Source organism: Lonchura striata, chromosome Z, assembly GCF_050655825.1.
Source record: "Lonchura striata isolate lonStrDom1 chromosome Z, ASM5065582v1, whole genome shotgun sequence".
Taxonomy (NCBI): Eukaryota; Metazoa; Chordata; class Aves; order Passeriformes; family Estrildidae; genus Lonchura; species Lonchura striata.
The window spans coordinates 47,334,517-47,361,736 of record NC_140740.1 but is presented as its reverse complement, the minus strand read 5'-3'; the positions used below and the strand labels follow the sequence as shown (position 1 = coordinate 47,361,736).

The window sequence follows — 27,220 nt, the reverse complement described above, 5'->3', positions numbered from 1 at the left end:
ACTAACAAAAAAACCCCACAAAAAACTAACTAAAAAACCTCAAAGCTTGCAAGCTTCCCAAGCTAACCTGCAGTTAAATATGCTACACTCAGCATATGCACAAACAGGCTGAGTTGACAGCATGAAGCTTCTGTATGCCACTTCTACTCCAGCTCTGGAGATTTTGCAATTGATTATTGTCCCCAGTTTAAATCGCCTCTCTAATGACCAAAATGAAAAAAAAAAAAAAAAACCCACTATGTTAACTACTTTAAACTTCCATGTGCTTTTAATGGGATACTTACTAAGCAACATACAACCAGTCTTCTCCTCCAGACAGTAGGGCACACAAGAGATCCACACAGGATTCTCCTGGAGGCAAGGTAACTGGAGAACGCAACTGTATTTGATGATTCAGTTTGGACTTGCTGCCTGAAGCACACATTCTTTCTCATAATCTTGTTTTATTTAAGACCTATGGTAACTTTCTTTTATTTTTATTGTTTCACTTTGGGGCAGGAAGAGAGAGAGTGTTTTTTGATCTGGATGAAGCAGCATTGCAAATACCAATCTCTATAATAAGACCTTAATTAATATGCCATAAAAGAGGTTGTATCTGTGTTTCAGGTTTAAGTCTCCTCATCAGGCATCTCCAAAGGCAATACCTGCCCTTTTGTAGGCTAAACAAATTCTCTGTGAGACTAATTATCAACTTCTTTAAAGAAAGTAAGTTTAAATTTTCTAGAATTTTCAGGCCATTGGTCCAGAAAAATTAATTGGGATTTTTTTGTTTGGGTTTTGTTTGTTTGGTTGGTTTTTTTAATCTATCTCCTCATAAAACTGGGCTAACATAAGAAATATTTTCTCAGACTCTCTTCTTCCACCACTTACACAGTTTAGCCATTTTCACTTAAGTCAGTAACTGATGTTTAACATAAAAAAATCACTTCTGTACCAGTTGTAAGAAGTGAAGATAGAAGAATTGCTTGGAGAATATCCAAGAATTGCTTGGACAGCAAGTAATTGGATACAATGGCAGCCAAGAAAAAGAGCTCCATAGTTGTGGCTCCCTACACATGTTACCTGAGGGTAGCACACAGAAATGCTAATTTCAAGTATTATCCAGTGCTAGGAGAAAAGCCTACATATGCTTGTGCAAGGCTTCCCTCAGGAAGCTCAGTCTTCATCATGTTTTCTTCTGTATGCAGCTTCCAAGGCACCAGAGGGGCATAATGATAACTTCAGTTTAAAAAAAAACCAATTCAAGACAGAGCTTGCTCTTACTTTCTTTGTCTGCTACAGCACTCAAGAGCAGCAGTTTTTAACAGAAATCACTTTTTTCCTGCTGAACACTTACTCACAAGATTGCAGCTATTGCAAAGCTAGCAGCTCAACACAAAAAGTAAAACACCGTCATTTTTATTTATATATAGTATTTGTGACATAAGTATATGTATATCTATAGGTGTGTTTGTATATATGTGTGTGTGCTTGTGTGTATGTATATACACACACACACATACAGAGAGGAATATCTACTTAATTGGAGACTTTTAAAAGCACATTTTTGATTTCATCAAATACTAAAACTAAAATACTTTTTTAAAATACTATTTACTAAAATACTTTCCATCTTTTCCCAAGAACGACAGAAACTGCTTCCTCCAAAGCTGGGAACAAGGCCAGAGCAGAACATGTGGACAGCAGCTCTGGCTCAGAGGGAAGCCTTTCTACCTCTCTCTACAGTGGGTGGAATCACTCTTTACCACCAAAGATCAAATCACTGCCCACTAAGTGAAATGCCAGGAATCAAGTAAGAGAATTGCCCTCTTTGTCCCCCTCCCAAAGGCTTCCTCCCTCCACTCCCCACCTAAGCCCACGCTCAGATCTGAAGCTCTGAGCATTCACTCATCTGTGGGCTGGTCCCAGAGTGTCTCTGCACCTCCTGCCACATCCTCTCCTCCTCCTCTCCACCCTGGGCTGTGTGCCTGCTCCTATCCCCCCTTCCACGCTCCAGACTAAGTGCTCTGCAACTTGTATCCTATAGAGATCACTTATTTCTCTTGTGTTGTCTGTGTTAGAACCATGGTTTTTTTGTAGCACAGACATGTGAAGTGACACTAAAAGTTAATGCAGGTTCACCCAGGAAAAAAAACCCAAAACCTAATCTAGATGTAAATCCTTGTTTAAGTCCTCTTCCCTTCCAGGATCACTCCAGGAATCACATTAACACATAACAAGAAATCAAGACTTTTAGGAAATAATATTTGGATCCTGGTGTTCTGCCAGATGTTGCAAATCTTCACTGACTACACAATGTTTCTTCTGACTGCCTTGTTAGCAGGCATCTCCTTCCAGGAACATTCCATGCTCAGTTCCGTACAGCTATCTCTGGAAGTGCTAGAGAGCAGCATGCACAGGCACCACCACTTCTATGTTCCCCAACTTCCCAAAAGAGAGCCAGCCTCAAGCTCAACATGAGGATTACATTTCTGCTTTACTTGGGAATTTTTGGGTTATTTTGCTATTCCCATGAAGACAAAGCTGACATACTAGGATTTTAGAGAGGGGAAACAGGTGAGCTACCACAAACGCTGCACATCTCATTACCTTGTTGCTGGACACACTTCTGAAATAGCCTTGCAATACATGAACAACAGATACTTTTCCTCCTGACATACAGATTAGCCATGACAACAGGAGTAAAAGCATGCCATGCCAGCATCCATGAATGAGAAAAAAAGAACATGAGAAATCCCATGAAGGAATAAAATTCACTTATGTTATCTCTGCTGATCAGCTGGGGATCAGCCATGTTTTATGCTTACAGCATAAAACAGAGAGCCAGGCTCTCACTGGGGAGAGGGGAGGTGCCTGCAACCCCCTCTGAGCAGCATCTTCAGTTCTGTGAGACACTGGACCAGCATGGCTAAAAACAAAGGCAGCATTGTGTGCCTTTAGCACTGCCCCACACTGCAGTGGGCTGGCTGCAGTCTGGTGAAAGAAAAAGGGATGAGAGCACAAAAACTCTGTTAAAATGAGGTATGCTTATCTTACAGAATCACGGATTTGTTTAGGTAGGAATAGATCTTTAAGGTAAAAAAATCCAACCATTTACTCAGCATTGCTAGAGCCACTACTAAACCACATACCTGAATGCCACATCTATATGGCATTGAAATATCTCCAGGGATAGTGACTCCACCACTCCCATGGGCAGCTCATCCCAATGTCTGACACCCCTTTTAATGGCTATCTGGTTTTCATCATACTAAGCTTAATACTGAGCCACCTTTAGCCCACAGCACCATGTTAGAAGGTGCTGGTACCTCAGGGTAGATAAGGTGTTCAAGGAACCCAGCAAAGAGACATAAAAACAATTAACTATGATCAGAAAAACATTTCACAGCAGCCTCTCTGACTACTGACTCATGCTACTGAGTGAAATATTTTTTATTAGATTATATTTGCAGTATTATCCACACAAAGTGGTACTGCATTACCTGTACTAGCAATTACAATAGGAAAAGTAATAATAAATAAAATGCCTGATAAATGGTCTTCCTACTTTATAAAGTATCATTTAAACATGAAGAATACCAATAGAATGCAGGACATTGTGAGGAAAAAGATTTTGGCATTTAAAACAGAAAGAAATCATGGCTAAGGCTGCCATAGCAACATCGCCCCAGCACTCAGCATGCTGAAACATTGACTCTTCCTGAGAATATTGCAGCATATTTAAACACAATAATTGCTGAAATAATTCTAACAAGGCTTGACAGAGATCTGAAGGGTTATCATCAGTTTTGCTGTTTGACTTCTGGAGATGAGCTTGCAATTTTCTAATTAATATCACTAGATTTAATTTTGGGTTGGATCATACCTGGACATGGCACTATTGCTTTGCGGCTGAAAATATGTCTTTCCTCAAACCGTCTTCTGATAATTAACAAAAATTCTAACTTTTGAGTCCTAGAGTCCTAGCATGGATGATAAGAACAACAAGGTACTGAGCTGAGTAATCCTGGGCAAAAAGCAGCAGAGCTGGAGAACAAAACATACTGTTGAGAAACACTTTCACCTCAGGACATTTAGGCTGAAAGTAACATGCAGAAGAGACACATGGAACTCCACAGTGGATTGAAGAGGAAATACATTAATGTCATTGAAAAGACAGTAGTTACAAAAGGATGACAATAATTTTACATAAAACAGTGTGAGGAGAAAAACTATTACCCAGTCTCTCGGTAACCCTTTCACAGTCCCTCTGTTGCCAAGCCTCAATGCTTCGCTTTCAGGAATTACCACACTAGCTGCAAAACCACCTATCTTGTAGAACTTTCTTAAGTTTTAAAACACTTCCAAATGTATTTTATAGGTTGTATCTGTACCTACAACATTTATTTCAATACAGCTAAGCAAAAACTATGACAAAACACTTCAATGCAATAACAGCCAGCCTTCACACCTGACACATTTCAGACAAAAACCGCACACTTAAAACCTTCCTGAGCAGTTTGATAGAAATGACAAAAGGTCAGGTGAGGTCAGTCGGTCATCCTCAGGGTGGAAAACTGATACAGGGAACACTGCATATAACACAGTTCTGCACCTCCCACATCACAGTTACTTCTCACCTTTTACACAAGGCCTGCTGACCAAGGGAAAAAAACCAAATCTGAGTAATAGTCCACCACACCAGCAAGTTACCAGAGTAACTACTAAGTAAAGGAACAGTAAAAATCACAAACTATGAGGGCAAAACACCCACTGAAGTATTGCAGGTTCATGGCATTCACCAATGTAAAAACTTCTGTTGCAAAACAGCATAAAATTAAACCAATGTAATGGAAGAGTATCACCATGTCATAGAAGATAGCAGTTCCTGCTTTAACTCCTTAATACCCTCTTACAAATTTTGAGGACGCCCCAGAAGTCAAGTGAGTCTCATCTTTCTGTAAAACGGGGATTAATTAATCTCTGTCATCCAGAGAGCACCCCTTCTGTGAGCACAGACGGAGAAGGACTGAGATGCCCAGACTTTAAGTCCAGCTGCCTCGGAAACCCCCAGAGGGCAGCTCAGCACCAGGCAGCCCCTCCGTTCCTCAGTCCCTCAATGTGCTCATTCCCTCTGCATCATTCTATCCCAACTTTTCATACAGGCTGGAAGCAGCAGCGCCTGGCACATCGATGCATCCCCCTGCAGTAACAAATGAGGTCTGTCACCACCTGGCAGCCAGGAAAAGGCAGCATCCGGAGACAGAAATAGGGGCTGTCCCCAGTCACAGAGGGAGGCACAGGCTGCAAGCTGCGGACCTTGGCAGTGCAAAGCCTCATGCCTGGTGAGCAGCAAGCTAGCTCTGAGGCACCCACCAAGTTCTGAAACAACCCTGTGCTGAGGAAAAGGCAAAAGGGATAACTGAATACTGAAAACAGACACCATAGCTGCTTCTATCTATCTTATATAAAAGTTACTTCACTTCTTCCCAGCAAATACAAAACCTGAGCAGCAGTTATCAGCAGTTTAAGAGCAAATGGGGAAATAGTTAAGTTCAGCAGTACCCTGAACTGAGTAGTTCCAATGCGTGGGGGTTTTGTACACAGCTGAATCAGTAGATGGCTTGCCCCTGACAACCTAAAGCATTAACTGTTCCTTGAAATAGATTTACCCCATATCAGGATCCTAAGAACAAAGCATTATATTGAACACATGGGGCTGCATCAAGGATCAACTTCTTGTTTAAAGGAAAAAGCTCCAAGAACTGAAACAAAATTATCAGAGCATGCTGACAAGTTGGCTGGCCATGGGATGAAAACCCTAGAAATGTCAGCCAGACTTTGTGGAAAGTTTTCTGATTATTCAGCTACCTTTAAACAGAAAGGAAACAGACAACACTGGCAGTAAAAACACAGTACCTCTGGCTTAAATAAGGCTTGCATGCACTGTTATGAAAATGTTGAATGATGCTAAGAGCTCTGCCTAGACTGACAGAAACAGAACATGCTGTGCCTCTCTTCTACTTGCAATCCAACTTACAGCCCAATGAACTACTGCTGGACCAAAAGTGTGAACTCTACAAAGTCCTGCATTTCTGACAAGAACCACCATGAATTATTCATCAGTAAGGATTTTCTCAAAACTCTGATGACTCACTGATGATGTTTGGAGCTGGTTCTTTAGGTGACAGTGCCTCAGCTCACACCGACATTCAGGCAGGGGAGGGACAGGCAGCACTCACCAATACAGGGTAATGAATTAGGAGACGCTACTTCTGTTGTCAGGGCAGCAAGAGCACAGCCCTGGTACAGACTGGTTCTACACAATCTTACTCACTGATTCTGACCTGTTCTGCATTCCCTTAGGACAGACACTTGGCAGTGTTGAGCCAGGCTGGATGAATGTACCATAAGCAGCAAATGGAATAATTAGGGTTTTACAGCTCATGATATTAAAATGTAGCACGTGGCAACTAAAATCCTCCTGGGCTAAAACTGCAGCTTTACTTCTATAAGCTCTCTCCTTTTCATCTCAGGGACTGAGGACCTTAGCATTCTGTATCAAGTCTTTAGGTTTATCCCCAAAAGGTTTGCTCCATTAGCAAAAGAAACCTGCCCATATAAATGGAATGAAACCTTTAAAGATATCTGAAAACAGTCACACATCTGCTCTGATTCACAAGCCTGTACAGCATCCTCATTGCTCCTGCATGCCAGTCATTCCATCTCATCAACTCACAAGCTTCTCAGCACAAGATATCAGGCCAATGACAAATACTCTGTGTTTAAAAAACCCCCTTTCTTAAGTGACATTTAAGTAAGAATCAAACTAGTAATTTATTTTCCAAGTTACTTGCTTCTCAAATGATTAAATTTAAAATATTCCCAAGCTCCTTTCCCTTTAACTCTTCTTCCCATAGTGATTTCAATATCAAATTCCAGCTGAGATACAAATCCTCCTTACAGAGAAGTATGAGAAGTAAACAGACACAAACTCAATTGTACCAGTCATAAGAAATCTACAATTAGTGTCTAATGGGTAAAAACAAAAACTAAGAAATAGAGCATACAAATGAACATACTAAATGTAAATTGTTTTACAAAACACATTTTTAAATCCAGTCAGTTTCCAATGGAGCTATTGTATTGCTAAAGTAAACACACATACACATGCACACAGAGAGCTCCCTCAAAAAATAAAGAGCAATTCTCCTTGGTTGCTGCCTACTTGCAGTTTATACTCAGGCACTTCATTTGTTCCAATCTTTCACTTACCTTGCTACTTCAAAATAAAACAAAATATTAAAATGTAAAGGAAATTTATAGAACCAATAGAAAACTACAGAATACAACAGCTTGCTCTCATAAAAACACAAGTCCTGAAGGATTCCTAATGTTGTTAAAGGTTCACCGGATAATGAACTTTCACTATGGAGATTATCAGCATATTGTTGGTGTCCCATCTGAGGTATCATGGAAAGCAACGTTAAAGGCACCCAGAGTTTCCCGTTCCACAGCAGCACTAGGATGAGAAATCATGTAAAGTTGAGGCATGTTGAAGGGAATAAAAAATGCAAACAGCTACTAAAAAATCCAAAAAGCAAAAACCAGCAGAAGCTAATAATTGCAAAAGCTAAAAACACAGAAATCCATTTGGTTTCCAGGAGCATCCCTCAACAGAAATTCTTTAGTTCCCCATCACAGTGCATCTTTTCCCTTTCTCAGGCTGTACCAAGTACAGTTTAAACTTCATCCTTCTCTTCAGATGTGACTCAACAGAAAATATTGTACTTCAGAGGCAGAGAGAAAGCTGTGCAGCTACTTTACTCCTCCTCGTCAGCTGCCTACTGCCTAGCTCCTCATACACGCAGCCTCCCCGCTTCACTCCTCGCCTCAAAATGATTCTCCACTTTATTATCCATTCAGAAGGAAATACAAACTGATGGAGCCAATCTGACTAAAGACAAAACGCACTCCTTTGGCATTACGAGAGCAGGCAGCGCAGCGCAGCAAGCGTATCTCTGCTGGAAAAGCACTCTGGCATCCAGCGGGACTGTGGAGAAGGGGGGCTGGGGAAAAAAGCCCAGGACTCAACATAATTAACCAGCTCCAAGAAGATTTTTTGCCTAGCTCTGAGATGGAGGTTTATTTTTATCTCTCTTGTTCACCCCCTGACTAACCCACAAGATTCAGCTATGCCCTTGCTGAAATGAATCCAGTTTCCAAGGAAGACTAGTACCAGCTCTGCTACAAGTGTGGGGGATTGAACACCCGTTGATCTCTCATTTCCCAAAAATAAAAGTCACATTGTTACATAAAAGAATGACTGCAGAAATGTTGTGCACAGAATCAGTTCCACTCACGTTGTACTGACACTTCTCTCCTGGGAGTGAGCAACAGCAGGCACTCATCCTGCAAGAAGTGCCCGAATTAAAGGCACCATTTATCTTCCCCACAACGCAGAGGCATCCAACAAACTACCACTAATAAAACCTCACTGGCCAGCTGATCCATGTTCACATCCCCCTTCCCACATATGCTCCCTTTATCCTCTCCCCCCTCTTTGTGCACCCAACACAAACACCCACCTCCTTCCTAAATACTGTTTCTCTGCCTCTAGCATCAAAGGCAGTGTGTGAGTGCTAGTGCTGCTCAAGAACAACTCACTGCATCTTTCAGAACAGTGTCTTTTCACAGTGTGGGGATTTTGAAGAGTCCTATATGACTTAGCTGTGGAAATGCCACTATCCTCCCATCTGTTCAAATACCTCCTACCTCCTTGTGAGCCAGCCTTGCCGTGAACGATATTTCCTCTTCAATATCTTACCTAAACCAATATCAACTTTTACTCACCACTCCTTCCACAAGCATCACTGTGCTCCGTGTCCTGCCTTCACCAGAACAGTGCACTATCCAATGCAGGAGACTATCCAATGCAGTGGATATTCTCCTGGAACCTTCAACCCTCTGTTCCTACAGCTCCATCCCAGCACCTTGCTGTAGTGCCAGCTGATAACAGCCAGGCTGGTATCCCAGCTCATTTGTTTGCTTTGGGTAACAAGTATCACATATGGATTAATGTCACAGTTCACAATACTTTGTTGCAGCAGCACTACTGGTGAACTGTATCACTGTTCTTTCCATGTGCAGCCACAGCACTGACCCTTTCAGCTAGGCACAGAAATCATGCCACCAACCCCCTTTCAGATCCTCTGAAAGGCTGATGTTCCTTGTGGTCACTCACATCCTCCATCTCTCAGAACATCCTCTCATTTCTGCTCTTTCCCTTGCTGCAGGGCAGGGAGTATAGGTAATATTTTGAAAAGTGATTTAGCTTTAAAGGATTTTAAGAGTCTGACCCTATGCATCTCATTATATGTTTGCATTCTGCCAGGAAAGCAGGGTTCCTGCCCAACTGAGAGCACTGAGTCCAACTGCAATAGGAATGATTCTACTAAACACAGTAATTATAGCCCTTGAGCTTAGATTCAAAGTTCTGCATCAAATTCATCCATATAAGGATGAAGACTGCCCAGCTGAGAAAATAAAATGCAATCCAGGATTTGAACAGCATTAGAATCTTCAAAGCTCTGCCTATGCATAAGATGAGAAAGATCTTGAGAGAGGTCTTTTACATACAAGAGTTTAAAAATAAAAAAAAATAGGCATCCATCAGACACTTTTTTATTTACATTAACACTCTACAGCACCTGAAGTATCCACTAGACAGCCTCAAGGCTTTTAAATGCCTTACTCTTTCCAAAGATCCTACTACAAGTCATCTTGCCATCACTGCCTCGGTCCCTTCCCTCCTCTACTTCCTTGGCCTATGCCTATCCCTTCAGCCATCAGTACCAGACAGTAACATTTTTGATATCAAAGTCAAAAATGTACTGGAGTCAAACACAATGTTCCTGCTATGGTTCCTGAGATGCAAAGAGCCCATGCAAATTTCCAAACACCACCACATAAAATCTCAATTCCCATGGCTGTCTTACAGGAACAAGAGAGAAAAACACAAGGAAAAGTAAGCAAGTCTCAACAGACAGAACCAGGGTACATTACTAAAGGAGGTCAAGAGCAATGAAGTGCTGGGAAATGTCATTGCCCTTACCACAGCTCACAATGTGGCTAAAAAAGATAAAAAACCAAGTGCCCTCAGAAGAAAGGAAGATGACACCTTTCAAATATTTAGAACCCCTTACCTAATGCACAGGATATTGAGACAGACTCTGTTTGTCAGAGAGTTTTTTCTTAAATAATTAAGATAATTTCATGAGTAAAATAGGCATGACTTGCACATTAAAAAGTCTATGAGAAAGCATATGCTTTACCTCAAGGCTCAGAACACTGAGTTATTTGCTTTCTACTAGAGAAATAAACTTCCACTTAAAAAATTAAATACTTCTTTCTGCAATTTTTAAATTCACCAACAGATTTTAATTTTAGGTTGAGCCAGCAGGGAATTATTAAAACTGATAAAGATTGGCTTAGCTATATAGGCCAAATGCTTTGATGTCTGTGAGGTATACGTTACCCTTTCTTCTTTTTTAATCCTCATTATCTATTTCATTCCAACTTCCTGTAAAGTACTGAATTACTGATAAAATTGTAAAAAGTAAGCAATTCCTTCATGAGCACGAGTGGATTAACCAAAAGAAAATGAACACTCTTCAAGCACAGGTCCTGCTCCTCCCTCTCACACACTTATGCCCTTTCTCCCTTCAGGAAGACAAGTAAGAACATTTCTACTTGGCCTGGGGCAAGTAGAAAAATGAATGGCTATGGAAATTAGAAGCTAAAAATGTTCCAAAGACAGATGAAACAAAGGAACAAGGTGGGGGAAGTCAAGACAGAAAAGTCAATGGAGAACTGCAGGGGAAAATGCCCAACTTACTCTCAGGTTTAATTCATCTCACAAATGGCCTTGGACATCTCTGAGCCAAGAGCTCTCTAAAACAAATTTCTTATTTCACTGGGAAAATATAAGAACTACCTGTCCTAGGTCACACTGCTTGCTGCATCTCTCTAAAGACAGAGTTTTCGGTAAGGCAGCCTGAGTTCAATGCTGCATTAGACCTCAGAAGCAAAAATACACAGAATAAAGTTCATCAGTTTATTTAGCAGTGAAAACATGCTATTTACTGTCTTCTTCAAAAGCACAAGAAGATTAAATCAATCAGCAGTCTAAAGACAAAGTGTTAATGAAAAAGCAGTGACGTATTGCTGTTTGGCAGCTGTCCTCAATGAATACCAGCTCTGAGGAGCTGCACATCACACAACCTAAGCAGCGCTGCACATCACACAACCTAAGCAGCGCTGCTGAGACAGAGCCTGGAAGAGATGAGATTGTATATTCTCAGGCTTTTTAAACTGCCCTGTCAATCTGCAGTCATGATGTGCTGTTACAGTAGCTCCAGAATACATTCATGAAACATATACTTAAGATGTTGCTGTCAGATGAACAACAAATTTAATAAAGTGCCATTCAAAGCACTAATGGCTTTCTTTCCCTCTAGGTAAAGGCTAAGGCAAGGGCAACATACAAACTTGGAAGGGAAGAAAGGCACAGGTACCTTCCACACCACCTTGAGCACCATGGAAAATGATAATGGCCTGAAATTACACTGAAAACTTAAAGAAAATGAAGGAGATCATATTCCCCAAAGTTTCCAGAGTTCTCGCCCTTTGAAAATTTTTTTTTCCACTCATAGAAGCTGAATTATTTTCTTTATAGAAAGACAATGAGAATGGTACTAGCTCCTTGAAAAAATGGTACAGATTAGAGTTATTAGGACTTCTTATGTTCCAAAGGCAGGCAACCTCAGTTCATTTGTTGTGAATGGCTGAGACCAAACCACTGGCTGACTCATCTCTACAGCAAAGACATTTACACTCCATATGTTAATATCATCTGACTCTAAGGACATCTGCTGAACCCTGAGATACCAACATATCTGAACAAATAGAACCAAAGACTTTCACATACCTCAGAATGAAGAGTATTTCCAAGGCCAAGAATACAATAAGATTCAGAGTTGGATTTCTGTGAGGTTAATTAAAAAAAGGAATTAACACTGCACTAATATTTTTTAAGAGCCAGAAACTTTAACACCTTCACAGTTTAGGCCAATCTTTATCAGTCAGGGAGTAATCAGAGACTTTTGAGTTGTCTGCAATGCATTCTCTCATTTCTGTTCCTCTGAAGCTACTGCTACCACACCAATCAAAAAACTCCTCCAGAGACTGAAAAGATCTAGTCTCATATGAGAAGTCTTAAGGTGCAAAGTCCTTAAGAGTATTGGTCATAAAATCAAAACACTCATATTATCATCCTCTATCTAATTTGTTTACAGCCATCATTGTTACTCACAATGACAATGCCTTTCATTAGAGATGTGAGGCAGCCTTTAAATGCAGGTGCTAAACCTGCTCGTCCCTTTCTTGTCTTGATGAGAATTTGCACTTTTGATTTTGGGATACAAAAAACCCCCAAACACTATCAGCTCCGCACACTTCAGAGAAAAGGCTATTTTATTCCTCATTCAGTAGGCTCCAGCCACTCTGGGGCACAAACAAGCCTTGGCTACCAGACACCACACTCCTTGAGAAGCTGCTGCCGACACAATGCCAACCCCACTTGTCACAGCCCACACCAGCCTGCAAAATTAGAGTGATGAGACTTCAAAAGCAGAGCCGTCTCAGGTGACAGGCTGTGAAAAGCATGTTGTCTCCTTGCCCCAGCAACAACAGACACAAAACCTTCTTTACATACTCTTAAGAACATCAGGAGAGCTCTGGCTCTTTTCTGGGTTTTGGCTGCCCATCTGAAAGCATGGAAGCTGTTCTCCAGCAGAATTCTCTACTTTTAATGATGAATTAGAAGATGAACTCTTGTAAAAATGTAGTGCCTCCTGCAACTCAGATGACTTGAAACTTTTAACCAGCTGGATGACCACATTCTGAAAACAGCTATTGCCAACTATTATGCTGGTTTTTAGACTGGAGTCAGCTTAAGTATCTTTAGTCAACAGGGAGTGTGGAAGCATTTACAGCAGAGAAAACTCTCCCTCTGCTGCCTCCTCCTTCAAATTACATGTCTCTCCCTCCTAACAGCATCCAAAATGTAAGGACTTGATATCCTACGAAATTGGAAAATTACAATCAATGCGTTAATTGCAAATCTAATTAAATAATCAGCATCCCTAAAATGCAAAGGCATCTGGGTACAGGCATGTGCTGTGTGTAGAAAAACCTGTAATTATACTCTCAGTTGGAGATGTAATTGCTTTTTTGATCAAGAAACCTGGGAATGAAATGCTGCAGATTATATGAAATGTAGACCTCAAGCAGACATAACAGCTTTCCAACATGAACTTGAGGCAAACACAAGGGAAGTAAACTATTCAGCATTTCTATTGTAACTACATAAAAAGAAATAACAGACTTAATTTGCAGCAGTGAAAAGGTAGGTTAGACACCTGGAAAAGCTTTTAATCAGCAGTGAGCATAGATTATCAAGGGAAGCTCAACATTCTCTTTTCCAGAAGGTTTTAACAAATGGAAGTGCACACATTTTTAAGGGATGATTTTGAACAAGATAGATGGTCTAGTTAATCTCTTCACATCTCAGTTTTATTGCTCTTTATCCTTCAGAGATTATCTCAGGTATGAAGCTACACCATAACATATACAGCTGGCTAAGAGGTGTGAGGGTACATTATTCCCACAGGTAGTCTGCAGGACAACCCTGCTTTCCACAACACAACAGCTTGGTTCACACACTGCAGAGCCCATTTTTCCTACCTGGGCTTGACAGTGATAACATGGAAAATGCCTCTCATAGAACTGTCCATGCATTCTGCAAGGTCAGTCCAAGACACAGGGATTTGGCTGAAGGAAAGTAAGTGCCTTGATCCTATAAGGTAGCATTCTATATGAACTTCCACAATTCTTTCTCTGGTTGAAGGTAAACTCCTTTCTCAGCTAGAAGAGGGCGTCCTTCTGCTCACTGAACAAGAAACTATTTAACATTGTTTCCTTGGTGTTACTCAAAGCAGGATGGCATGCCTTATTCATTGTATCACAACCAGGCCGTCCCAGTACACACAATCACACACCACTATATGCAGTGAGCTAAGGGGCAGTCATCATACTACTAAAGTAATTCAAGCTTAATTGGTGTTTTGATACCATAGCTGTGAAGTTAAAAAGTCCCCACTACAACTGAAGAACAAGGGCAGTATCAGGTCAAGAACTTCTCTGAACACTCATCTCAGGACAACGAACCGCAGACTTCTCAAAGTAATTAACTACAGAGCATATCAAGCACTAAAAAGTCTAGCTGTTCACCTACTTCACTTACTGCTCTGATAACTCATTTCCAGAATCTCAAATCAAATAACCAGAAATCAATTCATGGATCTGAGAGAGAGGAAATGGAAAAATAATTTCAAAAGTCACAGTGGCTTGTCCAGCATTATGTAATAACATGGCAAGGAAATAACTAAAAATGTCCAAAGCAATGTCCAGCTACCTCTGCTAACAGGTTGTGTCCTCTACCAGCATTTCCTTTTTCATTGCAGCATATGCTCCAGCTTTCAAAAACTAGGGAGAAAAAATTGTTTACTATCCTACCTTCACTTTTATGTCTCCTGGCTTAAGTAATATGCTTTCCTCTTGGTGGGAATAATTTTGTGTATTTATATTCCCTGCAGAAGGGATTACAGCAGTTGATTAATGAACCTAAATGTCCCACAAATACTTGCTGCAAACCTTATACAAGCCTCTGTCTCTAAGGACATAGATATTAACACAGACACTGAACAAAAAAACCCAAAAAAAACCCCAAAAAAAACCCCAAAAAAACCCTGAGGGTCTGACAAGGCCAACATCAGGGGTCTGACAAAGCCAATTCCAGCAACCACCCCCATATGAGTAAACTCAGACAAACTTTTCATACTGCCAGTAAAGGCACTTGACAGGCCTACAATGGGCCTGAATTAAGGGGCTCTGGAAATCCAATCAGCCTTCTCAGCTAACTGGGACAGAGGAAGAAATTTTATGCAAAAAAAAATAAATTCCTGGACTAAGAATGCCTCTTCAAGAGGATGAAAACTTCACTACACACCAGCCTTTGATAACACAGCTGAGCTGAGTCAAATCACTGAGGGGCCGATTAGCCCCTTTGGCAAAAGTCGGTGATGGGAGGGGCAAGTGCAGCTGGACCAAAGCACAGACTCAAATACTGAGCAGGGATGATGGGGTTATTCCTGTATCTGCTGCTACTGTTTAGTACTCCTAAGTCACGGAAACCATTCCACCCACCCAGAGAAACAAGTGTAAAGGCCAGATTAAAAAGGGATGATTTTGGCAGCTGTAAACAGTTGTATATTAACAAGCTATTACGGCTGCAGGCTAAAAATAGAATTATATAATTTGGAGAAGCAACATGTATCCATGTCACAAAATATGAAGGAGAGTTGTACTTGCTTTAAATTGAGTTCCTTAAATTAGTCATAACAAAATTCAGAGTGAATACACCAGCCAATCCATAGGTATTTGTGTAGAAAAACTGGATCCCTCAACTACCCGTTACATGAGACACCACAAAAAAACTTGCATGATTTCAATCTGTTGCACTAACATAATACACTGAATAAAAATAGAAAAATATAAATAAATTGCATTAAAATTTATCACTCCCTGTTTCTCAATAACAGTTTCTCAAAAATGTGTTTGCTATCTTAAAATATAAGGTGAATACTGACTCATTAACAAAAATAAAACCCAGATGGAGACATGGTTAAAATAAACTGATCTTTCACATAAAGCAATTCCTATTTGTATATTTCAAATACTCTTGTATGCAACAACCACAAGTATTAAATAAAGTGAGGCTAAATTAATTGAGTCTTGAGCTGATTTATCTAAATTTGCTCCTAGATGGACAGCTCTGTTATATTCTTTTTAGTGCATGTCAATGATTTTGTCTCATTGCTTTTCAAGGTCTCCTAAATAAGAAATTTAAATCCCATGGGGAATTCCGAAAATCTGATTTAAGAACAAACGTGTTTACAAACTGTACCATATTTTATGAACTAATACCACTTGAACATTTGTCAGAAAACAAAATTTTATCTGTGACAGGTTCATTACCAGGCATGGGTCACTAAGAATACCCATTCTTCAAGAAACACCTCACAGATGCAGTCTAGCATCCTTAATATCTGCTGTTCAACTATATGAAAAAGCCACCACTCAAGAAGGGCTGCAACATGATTTTCATAATTTCACTTCAGTGAGAGTTTCTAGTAGCAAATACCTCTCCAACACACCTCTGGTTGTGTTTGGAAACCCACAGGGTCTTGCAGTGTGGCAGCTTGACAGCAAAGCAGGCAGATGGGTAGAGTGAGCACAGGGAGGTCATACTATGAGGAACAGTGACAGAGGCTGTGGTTCCATGGACATTTCTGGCAGTCTATTTAGAGGCTATATTTGGCTGGCTGGCTATTCTTTGCTCCCACAGGCAACTGTAGCATTCATAAAAATACCTGGTTTTAGATTAATTAGAAAGGGCAAAGGAACCCATTTGGAAGCTGTTCACTAACAATTAGAAAAATCACTTTCTGATTTCTAGCCTGGGTTTGTTCCTATACCTTGTACCCTCTCACCCTGGCCTGCCTTAATGTCCTTTCTCCAACTTGTATTCTCTGATGTTTGCAAAAGACCCCATTTTCTCCAAGTAATTTGCTGTTTCCTACATGTCATATTAGAAATATTATAGAAATACAGGCAGAAGAGACCTATTGCCTACCTTGCTTGCCACAGTGTAGCATGGAGCATAAAGCAATTAACATCAGTAATTTCCCATTTGCCAGGCAGTTTTCTTCTCATAACTATTTCTACAGCCCTACTAGTGAGGGCAGACTAAATGAGTTTACAGCTATTCAGAATACCCTTCCCTCTCTTCCTGATCCAATGAATAAACACAGCTTAAACAGGATACTCCTGTTTTGAGCACATACCCCCATAGTCCAGAGGGCAGCACCACTGCTCACCTGGTACTATGTCACCCTGCAAACCTGAAAGCAAAAGCCACCCAGTCAGCAAGAGACTCCCTGCCTAGAGCACCCCAATAAGATGTTGCTCAGATTTACCTCAATCCTTCCAGCATCTGGTAACTGCACACTTGAGCAACAGATGAGAGTCTCAAGCTACATTTGGGATTTCACCCCAGCTTTATGCCTAAATTAGTTTTACACCACACAAAGGATAGAGTTGTCAACAACCTCAGGAAATTCCTCCTGCAGAACAGATATTGATATACTGATGTTCTCAAGAGCCTTTCAGCAGAGGAGGTGTGTTATAAACCCAACTCATAGACTGCCAGGAAAGGCCGCAGGCTTTTTCCTACAGATTCGAAAACCAAGAAAAGGAAGAACTGGTCCTACCTTTACCACCTCCAGATTTCATATTAAACCAATGGGGAACCACTGAAAAGCCCTTTTGAAAGTGTCAGTCATTAACCATCAAAGCAATAGAAATGAACCCACAATTTGATCCAAATCCAGCTCATCTGATTGGTCCTCAACAATGTCCCAAAACTATCCAGACTAAACATGAGCAGACAGCAGACAGTACATGTGTGTCTATCAGATGGTTTAAAAATCCCATGTGAACGCCAAGAAATTAGTCTGGATGCAAAGAAAGTTCTTATTAACTCAGTAAGAACTACATCCTAATAGGCAGCGTTCGTTTCCGGCATCACAAGAACTACTTGAATCCTATGCAGAAAATAAAAATGCTACTCTGTTTCCAGCTGACACACCTGAACAATAGGATGCCATCCAGAGGGACACAGACAAGCTTGAGTAGTGGGTCCATGCAAGCATCATAAAACTCAAGGCCAAGTGCTGGTGCTGTACGTGGGCTGGAACAACCCCTGACTCCAGCCCAGGCTGGGCATGAGCAGACCCAGAGCAGCCCTGCCCAGGAGGACTTGGGGGTGCTGTGGGTGAGAGGCTGCACATGGCCCGGCCATGGCACTCACAGCCCAGAGAGCCAAACGTGTCCTGGGCTGCATCCAGAGCCCCGTGGGCAGCAGGGGAGGGAGGGGATTCTGCCCCTCTGCTCTGCTCTGCTCTGCTGAGACCCACCTGGAGCACTGCATCCAGCCCTGGGCTCCCAGCATGGGAGGGACAGGGACCTGCTGGAGCAAGCCCTGAGGAGACACACAAGATGAGCAGAGGGATGGATCATGGCTGAGAGATTTGGGATTGTGCACCCGGGAAAAGATAAAGTTCCAGGATGACCTGATTGTGGCCTTCCCAAGTACCTGAAGGGAGCCCACAAGGAAGATGAAGAAGGACTATTCACAAGTGACAGGACAAAGAAAAATGGTTTCAAGCCGAAAGAGTAGGTTTAGATTAGATATTAGGAAGAAATTGTTTACTGTGAGGATGGCGATGCTCTGGCACAGATTATCCAGAGAAGCTGTGGATGCCGTATCCTTGGCAGTGTTCAAGGTCAGGCTGGACAGGGCTTTGAGCAACCTGGTCTAGTGGAAGGTGTTTCTGGCCAAGGCAGAGGTGTTGGAATTAGATAATCTTTAAGGTCCCTTCCAATGCAAGCCATCTTATGATTCTATGATTCAATTTTACATGCTATGTAGGACCATGAAGAACTGAAATACTGATGTCTTCAGGCATTGTATCACACAATATTAACAGCTTTTTGACCTTTGAATACCACTTTTACAATCTGAGGAGGAACAAAGCAATCACCTTACTGCAATCTGGATGCACAGTACTGAAAGATTTCAGGTACACAACTTGTACATGACTCCAAGAATTGGCTCAGAAGCATGCAAGGCAACCCTGCCCTGCATCTAAACAAGTTGTGCAACAACACAGATTGGAAAACAAGAAACAAATGAGGAAACAATACTAAAAACAAAAATTGCAAAGTCCTAGCCCCTTTTTTCTGACCTTCTGGTTTTTCCTATGAAGTTATGTTATTATTCAATGCATTTAGTAACATTGCATGAATAGTTATTGCTATGATGCTCTCAGCCAGTGCTGGTTAACTCATCTTTTCAACTCTTGTGCTTTGTAAGCTGAAGCCCACTGCTATCTCTCTGGTGCAGCATTTCTTGTACAGATTGCTTCAGTAATATACAGAACTGGGAAATATCCCCTCCTCCCACACAGATCCTTCAAAATAAGAGTGTGAAGTCTGGCTCTCCCAACAGCCCATGCTATTTTTAAGGGCTGCGTATGTGGCAGGTAGGAGTCCCCCCACCCACCTCTCCCAATGCACCCCTATTTTGAGCAGAAGCAACTGGCTTGCTCCAGTGTCAGATGAAACTCACAATTTTTCCTGATAAGTACCAGGCATGAGTGTCATGTCGAGGTGATCAGGACACCACAGGTTCCTCTATCCTATTCCAAATCAGACACAACCTCTATCACCAGAGGTGCTGCAATTCTGTTCCCCATTATATCCCCCAAAAAAGGTGCAAAGGCAGGAGTTTTGTATAAGGTGGTTCTCAGCTCCATTTCTAGTTTTCTTCTATGGCCTTTAGAGGACTTGGTCTACTCTTCATATAGATCTTGGTTTAATTTTTACTGAAAGATTCACCACTGCAGCAGGTCCTGAGAAAAGTCAATCACTTGCTCTAGAAAGTCATTGGATGAGTCTTGGTGCAAACGTGAATGCTGATGATGGGCAGAATCAGACAAGAGAAAAGAGATTACTGTAGTCTACCTCAATTCAGAGGGATGACCTATGTGCACACAGAGAGTTCCTTCAGCCTGCCATACTCAGGTCATTTCTGACACAACCACCACAGAAACTGCTGTGACCCGATAGCCTATGAGAAATGTTGCTGGAGAAAAACAGGCAGAAATCATGGATACACAGCCTTACCAAAAATCTAGAAGTTATACAAGACAAAGGTCATCTATTCACATTGTCAGCACACTGCTGCCATCCACATCTTGCTCTCTGATCAGCAGAGGTACACTTGCATGGAGAGGAAAAAAGGTGACTAAGATACCTTCTCCTTCAGAAGACACCAACTTGTCACAATCAAAATTTGCTTTACAGGACCATAACAAATTTGAATATTTCTCTGGTCTAAGATGTTCAAACAGTTGAGAAAGTGCAGAGAAGAGTCGTTCCCTGAAGGAGAATGATATTTTAGCAGTCAATGCACTTTTCTAAACCAAGACAAACCTAGGTTAAAATCTCAGTGTCACTCAGTATTTAGATCAGGAACAAGAGTCCTATTTCTCCCTTATTCTAGACATACCTCCCTCAAGAAAATTAATAGGTATGATGATAGTCTATTTGCAACCAGTGCTGTCATTATGACCTTAGAGAAGCACAGTTCAGCCAAGATGGATTACCTGAACATAATGTGCAGTACTGCCACAAAGAAGGAGATGCACCTGATTGCAGAACACACCATGTTTGTAAACTATATCCCAGATATAGTTTATAGTTATATCTTTCTTTTTAAGCAAATAAATGGAACAAACTTTGGAAGAAACGCAAACTAACCTTGGATTCCCATTTAAAGGCTCCAAAACAATTTTGACTTACAGATATGTACAGTTTACAACACAAGTCTAGAGAAGCAAAGCCTCCTGAATTTGTTTGGGTTTTTTTCTAACCAGCAACAAGAAGATATTGAGAAAATTGAAGGGGACTGATGTCCTGTTGGCCAGGGGATACAGATCATCAACATCAAAACTGGGTTTAACAGAGATGAGTATCAATATATTGATATGTTCAGAGAAGTGGCAGAAAGTCCTGTTAGCACCTGAGAAGGCTCCGAGCTGCTGCAGTCATCATGGAAAAAACTGCACATTGCTTCAAGAGCATTTCTCTTAACTACTCTAAAAGGCTGCTTATCTTTTCCACAGACGTAAGGTTATCAAACAGCTGCTCAAAAATCACAACAGCAGCTAATGAAGGCATAACACTATTTTCTGGTGTGTACATAAAAATAATTATTGCTTTGCTCTAAAATAACATTAATTGTAAACCACATTAAAAAATATAGTAGATGTTAGGGAATCCCAGACACGATAAATAAAAATGGCTTTTATCCCAAACAGATGTGAATATGCAGGTATTTTATTTAAGACATTTTGAGAAGAAAGAAGCTTTCCCTCATTTGAACCCAGACTATCAGCTGACAGAGAGGCAACAAAAGACATAAATTGTTCAAACACCAGGGTATCACCCCACACTAAAAGCTGCCTCAGGAAAGGCACAAAGGATTTTGGAGAGTCTCACAAGACTTGCCAGCCTGCAAACTCAGATGCAACAAAGAGAACCAAGATTATGGCATGAGAAGACAGTCCCCAGTACTTTTGTATTCAAATGCTTTCTAAATTACTATTGTTCTGCAATCCCTAAGAGATCTAAAAGCTGCACTTTCAGAAAGGATTGACTACTATAGCCACCTAACACCTGTCTGCAGTACTGCTGGCAGCAACCCTCAGATCATGCCTGACCAAAAGGACCTCCACCTGAGGATAGCAAATTCATGAACACAAGAATGTTCTACAGATCCCCACTAACACTGATCAGGAATGTTTGTATTTTGGTGGAGGTTAAGATAACCTCCATAGATCATTAGATAGAAAAGAAGAAAGATATTTAACTGGAGATGTGCTTTTTCTGCATGAAGAGAAGTTTCTAGTAACTCTCTATTAGAGTCACAGTGCTTCAGTTTGCTTCTTTGCCACTGTGTGGGAGGCTTTGAAAATGTGAGCTTACTCATCTTCACGGGACTGATAAAGAGACACCTAGGCAACAAAGCTTAAGGGAAATAAAATGCCAAAAGTAAATTATTGCATGGACTGCAAAATCCATGAGAGTTAGAAAGGGACAGCTTCCAGTCTTTTGCTGACTGGCTCAAAACAGTTTGTTCTCCACAGGTGCACAGTACCTGGTTTTACAGATCAGAGTACCTGGGCTCACATTAGATGAGGTTGATTTCACACAGGGAAAAGCAGAAAACTTACAATCCAAGTTGCAACCAAAACTGCTACCAGACCCTGCTGGTCTCTTCACCATGACTTTAAAGTTCAGCAAGGACTCCTTAGGTGATTCCACTGTTGCTTATGAAGGGAATAGTGGTGTTTTGCACCAATAGCTTGCTCTCTCAAAATCAAAATAGGGCTTCACGCTACAAAATCACCAACACATAACCCTCCCAGAACTAGGGCTTTTAAAACTGAGACCCTCACAGTTTTTAAATATTTGCAGGTGCTTGATCAGAGGTGAAGCTATAAAGCATGAGAAAATCAGACTAGGGATATGACTGGGTACTTGCAACACTAAAGGAAAACCCCCTTGAGTCCCTGCTACTACAAGTGATCTTCATGGTCCAGAAAACTGCTGTCATGAACTACATCTGCCATCTTAGTTTGTGACCTGATTATATATCAATCAAGAAGAACAGACTATTGACATTTAACAGGGAAAGACAAAGGTTAAATCAAAATAATTGGCACAAAATGGCATTATTTTAAAAAGGAGGAAAGATTGCTCCTGTTACTTTGGTTTTGAAACAAAAACAAGTCAACGGATGTATTTAATATGCTGACACATAAGAGGAAAATTATGCACAAGACTTTTTCCCCCTTCAACAAAGTCAATGTAAGTGGAGAAAATCTCCGATCCCATACCCTCTTCTAATACTTAAATATACTTAAAAGAGTTAGTAAGAGAGGTAATTTGATGATTTAACAGAATTTTTGCTCTTCTTTGGTCTGCCAATTCTTCTGTTATACAAAAGTCAGATTCAAATTTGTATAATTTTAGAAGTCACATAGCTGTGTCCCTAGCTGGAGGCTATTTCAGTTACTGAGGGCAGCAAGTTGAAGATGCAATAGCTACGTGTCCTGGAAAATAAGCTCCCACTGAGGGATTGCAGCAGATGTGCTACCAATTAATCCTTCTTTGTAGTCAAAGTTCTAAGTGTGAAGGTGAGGATTACTGAGTCATTCTTTGCAGGGCTGAAAACCCTAGCTGATTCTGGCATAATTAAGTTTCCTCTTCCCAGAGCAAGAGAACAAGAAAAACAGCAGAAGTGAAGAACAAAACGTACGTGCATGCTACAACAAAGCTTTTTTAACAGGCACAGTTACAAATTCCTGTGCCATTTTGTAACTGTCAAGTCTTAATTAAAATACTACATTTCTCTGACTCATGGTTAGAATGTAGGATGCATGTACATTATTCACATAAATATTAATCTTTTCCCAGGTAGGAGGCTGAATTGCTCAGGGGATTTATAAACACATCATGTATGGAAACTTCTTGGGTGTCTTTTTCTTTTTTGGACTTTTCCTTTATTCTTTCAAATGTCAGTCAGATCATTAACAATTAAAGGTTGCAAGAATAATTTCATTAGTCTATGTGTTGGGAATCCAGCCCCTCAGATCCGTGAGGTGGAGCTCTATGTGTACTCATGAAATGTTACGGCACACGGAGAAAGAGGAACACAGAAATGTGCTGGAGACATCACTTCCAACACTAAGGACATAACCACCTGAAGTGCTGGAACAAACAAGGACAGTCCTCTTGAAAGCTGTTAGGTAATGACAGAAGATGGAAAGATGTTACCAGAGAAATGAGACATGATCTTTTCTAGCTATCAAGAGACTCACCCGCTTAGACTAGACTATCACCACAGGGATCTTTAAAGTCATGATCCTCATCTGAAAGTCTGTCTATCACTGACTTTCCAACAAAATCCATGGACAAACTGATGACTGAACTTGCAGGGAAAGCAACTAGCAGAGATGCTCTTCCATATTTGAGCATAAGTGCAGAGAGAAATGAAGATGCAAATGCATCTGAGAAAACTGTCCTGATACCTTAGAAGAAAAGGAATTAGACAAGCTAGAAAACACTATGTGATTTAAGAACACAAATAAAAACTCAGAAAGTCAAGTGTCTAGAGCTCAAGAGAAAGAGGCTTAAAGGACAAGGGAGTTCAGGAAGCTGTTAACAGCTAATGAAACATCAACCTGAGCCAGTGAAGAAACCTCCTGCCATCTAGGAGAGCTTGAACTCTCTTCCTGAAGAAGCTTCTAAGGGCAAAAATAAATGCACAGGAAAGGAATCAAAAGGCTGAAGCACAAAATTAAACATCTAGCAATGAACACACAATATGACAAATAAAGGATAGATGCCATTCATAGGAAGAGGTATCATCAGGTGGCATTAAGAAGACTGGAAATTTGATGCCTTAATTGCATCAGGTCTTCAGTGAAAGACACAATCACAGTCAGGCAGCTGACAGAATTAATACTGGATTGTTGCAGGGCGTTTTGAAAGGAAAAAAAAAAAGTTATCAAAAAGAGGCTGCAGTAAAGAAAAAAATGAAAGAAATAACCACCTTATCTGTCTGTAAAATCAGATGGCTCTGATAAACATTTATCCTCAGATTCTAGGTTGCAACACTGATAATCACTACACACTAAGAACTTGAGCAACAGGCAATGCACTTGAAGACTTGAAAAAGGCAAAGCAAGGATTTATGCTTAAAAAAATATTAAGAGAAAGCCTTGTATAATTATAAAAGCACTAACTTTACACACTCCAGTTCCCCAGGGATTGAAGACTGGAACAAATAATAAAATTATCTGCAAATATTCTATCTGTCTGTAAAATCAGATGGCTCTGATAAACATTTATCCTCAGATTCTAGGTTGCAACACTGATAATCACTACACACTAAGAACTTGAGCAACAGGCAATGCACTTGAAGACTTGAAAAAGGCAAAGCAAGGATTTATGCTTAAAAAATATTAAGAGAAAGCCTTGTATAATTATAAAAGCACTAACTTTACACACTCCAGTTCCCCAGGGATTGAAGACTGGAACAAATAATAAAATTATCTGCAAATATTCTAGAACATGAAAAGGAGAGAAATAACTGTGAGCAGGGTATAATCAAGAGTAGAGCTGTGTCAAATGCATTTAACTTCCTTCTATGACAAGCTAAATTATTCTAAGGGATAGAGAGAAAATTATAGAACCTTTATATCCTGTGATCTAGATGAAGCTGTTAAAATAGATGCAAACATACTGGTAAGAAATTTATAATCATGGTCGCCAAATTCAAAGACTATATATCAAGCAAGACCCCTCAGGCAACTCTGATAGCACACAGACCATCAGCTTTGGTTTTGTCACATACACCTTGAATGATTTGTTCACGTAAATAGTAAGGAAGAGACACACAACAAAGTGCTTAACAAAATGAAAAAAAAAAACAAAAAACAACGAATTCTATAAGAAGAAGTGCAAAGCCATATTCAACTGTAATCCAACACAAAGATGGGCTACGCAACAACAGACAAAACCCTTTTTCAGAAGGAACCTCAGCTCTGGAAAGTGTAAAAGGCTAACTATGCATCAGTGACAGCCTGTGATAAAAAAAGCACCATCACAGCAGGACAGCCAGTATATCTTGAAATATCAGGGTCACAGGCAGGAGAACAAAGTCTTGGTTGTTCTACAGTGTGCATGAGCAGGCTCTCAGCTGGATTTCTACATTCAGCTTTGGACACAGTGCTTCAGGGTAAACAAAGAAATTAGTAGGAGAGAGAATTGTTTAAAAAGCCAAGCTGATGGAAAAAAAAATCTGCTTAAAAATCCTGGCAAGAAAAAAATAAAAGAAAAAATGTTATCTAGTTAACACAAGAAAAGCAAGTCAGGCTTTGTCCTGCTTTTGCAATAGCACTTTACTATTCTAGTATTTCTTGTCCTAATCATGAGACATGGATTTATATGGAACAAGAGAGACCTAGAGCAGAGATAAGGAAAAGTCTTTGGACAGAAAAGGCAGCTAAGCCCCAGAGCAGTCCTGAAAAGCTCCAATTCCTATATTTTTTGGTTTAAGGGAAAACTTGATCAGTAGTTGTCAGCAGTGGTCAAGGCAAAGCAAATAACAACATTTTGCTATCAAAACTAAACTACTGTTTCAGTAACAATCATCTCAAAGCATGTTACCCTTCCAATTCAGCAGAAGCACAAAACAACGCTGAACCACCATATGGCCCTCCTACCCTCTCAGAAAAAGAGAAAGATCCATGGATAGGTGGTGTTGAACCTCTTGTCCCTTGTTTGTGCACTTGTTTTCCATAAGGCAGAGAATTAAACTGCCTTGTTCGCATACTGTACAAAATCACAGCAGAAGCTCGTTTCTTCTTAAATATTAGTGGTGTTCTTCACTTTCCATGTCATACTGAGAGCTTTGATCCAACCTCTCTACTCAGAAATTAAGCCACTGTTAGATGAAAAAGCATTTACAATCCAGATAAGACAAGATAATATATAATAATAATATATAATAATCTATTTTGCCTTCCCAGATGCAAAGCAACAACGACAATATCTGTTGAAAATTTGCAAAAATCCACAAGAGAAAGTCCTGATTGTGACAAATACTGTAAAATCTCTTACAAAAAGAAAAACAAGTCATCTCTAGAAGAAAGTAGTATTTCTAAATGAAATAAACTAATTTTGCATTTGGACTAGCAGGCAAAATCTAGGGAACACCATATGTTATCTTTCTGTGGGCATATAGACGGATAAAACCATAACATTTTTTTTTAATCCAATTTTTTTTTGGTTCTTAAACACTGTTTTCTAAAACAAGAATGTTTACACTGTTATAGAAAATGTCACAACCTTTTCCTTTTGACTTCCCAAATCAAGACTATTTATTTTTAAATCTTACCTTCATGAGATAGAAATACCAAGACTTACTATACACCCACTTTCAATAAGTACATATAAAAATATTTGATGCAAAGTTTCCCAAGGAACATTTTCACACGACAAATAATACAGATAACTCCTACTAAACTAACAAGCTATCCTCAAGTTGCCTTGAGAAAAAGTCTTCATTTCAAACAATTTAGAATAAACCATTAAGTCCTAAACATCATTATTATTATTATTTACAAATTGAGAGCTGATTTCTCAGCTTCTGCGTCTTTTCTGATATTCACTTCTAGCTGCATACAATGATGTTAAAAATGTCTGGTAGAATCAGAGTTCTAAAACCATCACAACATGCTGCGGAGTCCTACACAATACATTTGATAAAATTTTTGTCTGCAAAACATCAAAACTGTAAGAGGTGCCTTACATTGAAGAAAAAGTGACATCTTGAGCCACAGCAGCTCAGAAAAGGAGCAAACTC

General features: G+C 40.2%; 1 protein-coding gene across 14 annotated transcripts in view; it reads right to left on the bottom strand.

Moving 5' to 3' along the window:
* UNC13B (unc-13 homolog B) overlaps nt 1-27,220 on the bottom strand; it is a 206,414-nt gene that overhangs the window by 98,770 nt on the left and 80,424 nt on the right. The window contains exon 1 of one of the 14 annotated variants that reach the window (XM_085566069.1): nt 285-27,216. The exons of 12 other annotated variants lie outside the window; for them this stretch is intronic. The gene's annotated coding sequence lies outside the window, so the exon portion shown is untranslated. Of the gene's footprint in view, nt 1-284; nt 27,217-27,220 lie in introns of those variants that run through there. One more of the 14 variants, XM_021554687.3, reaches the window with a different exon arrangement.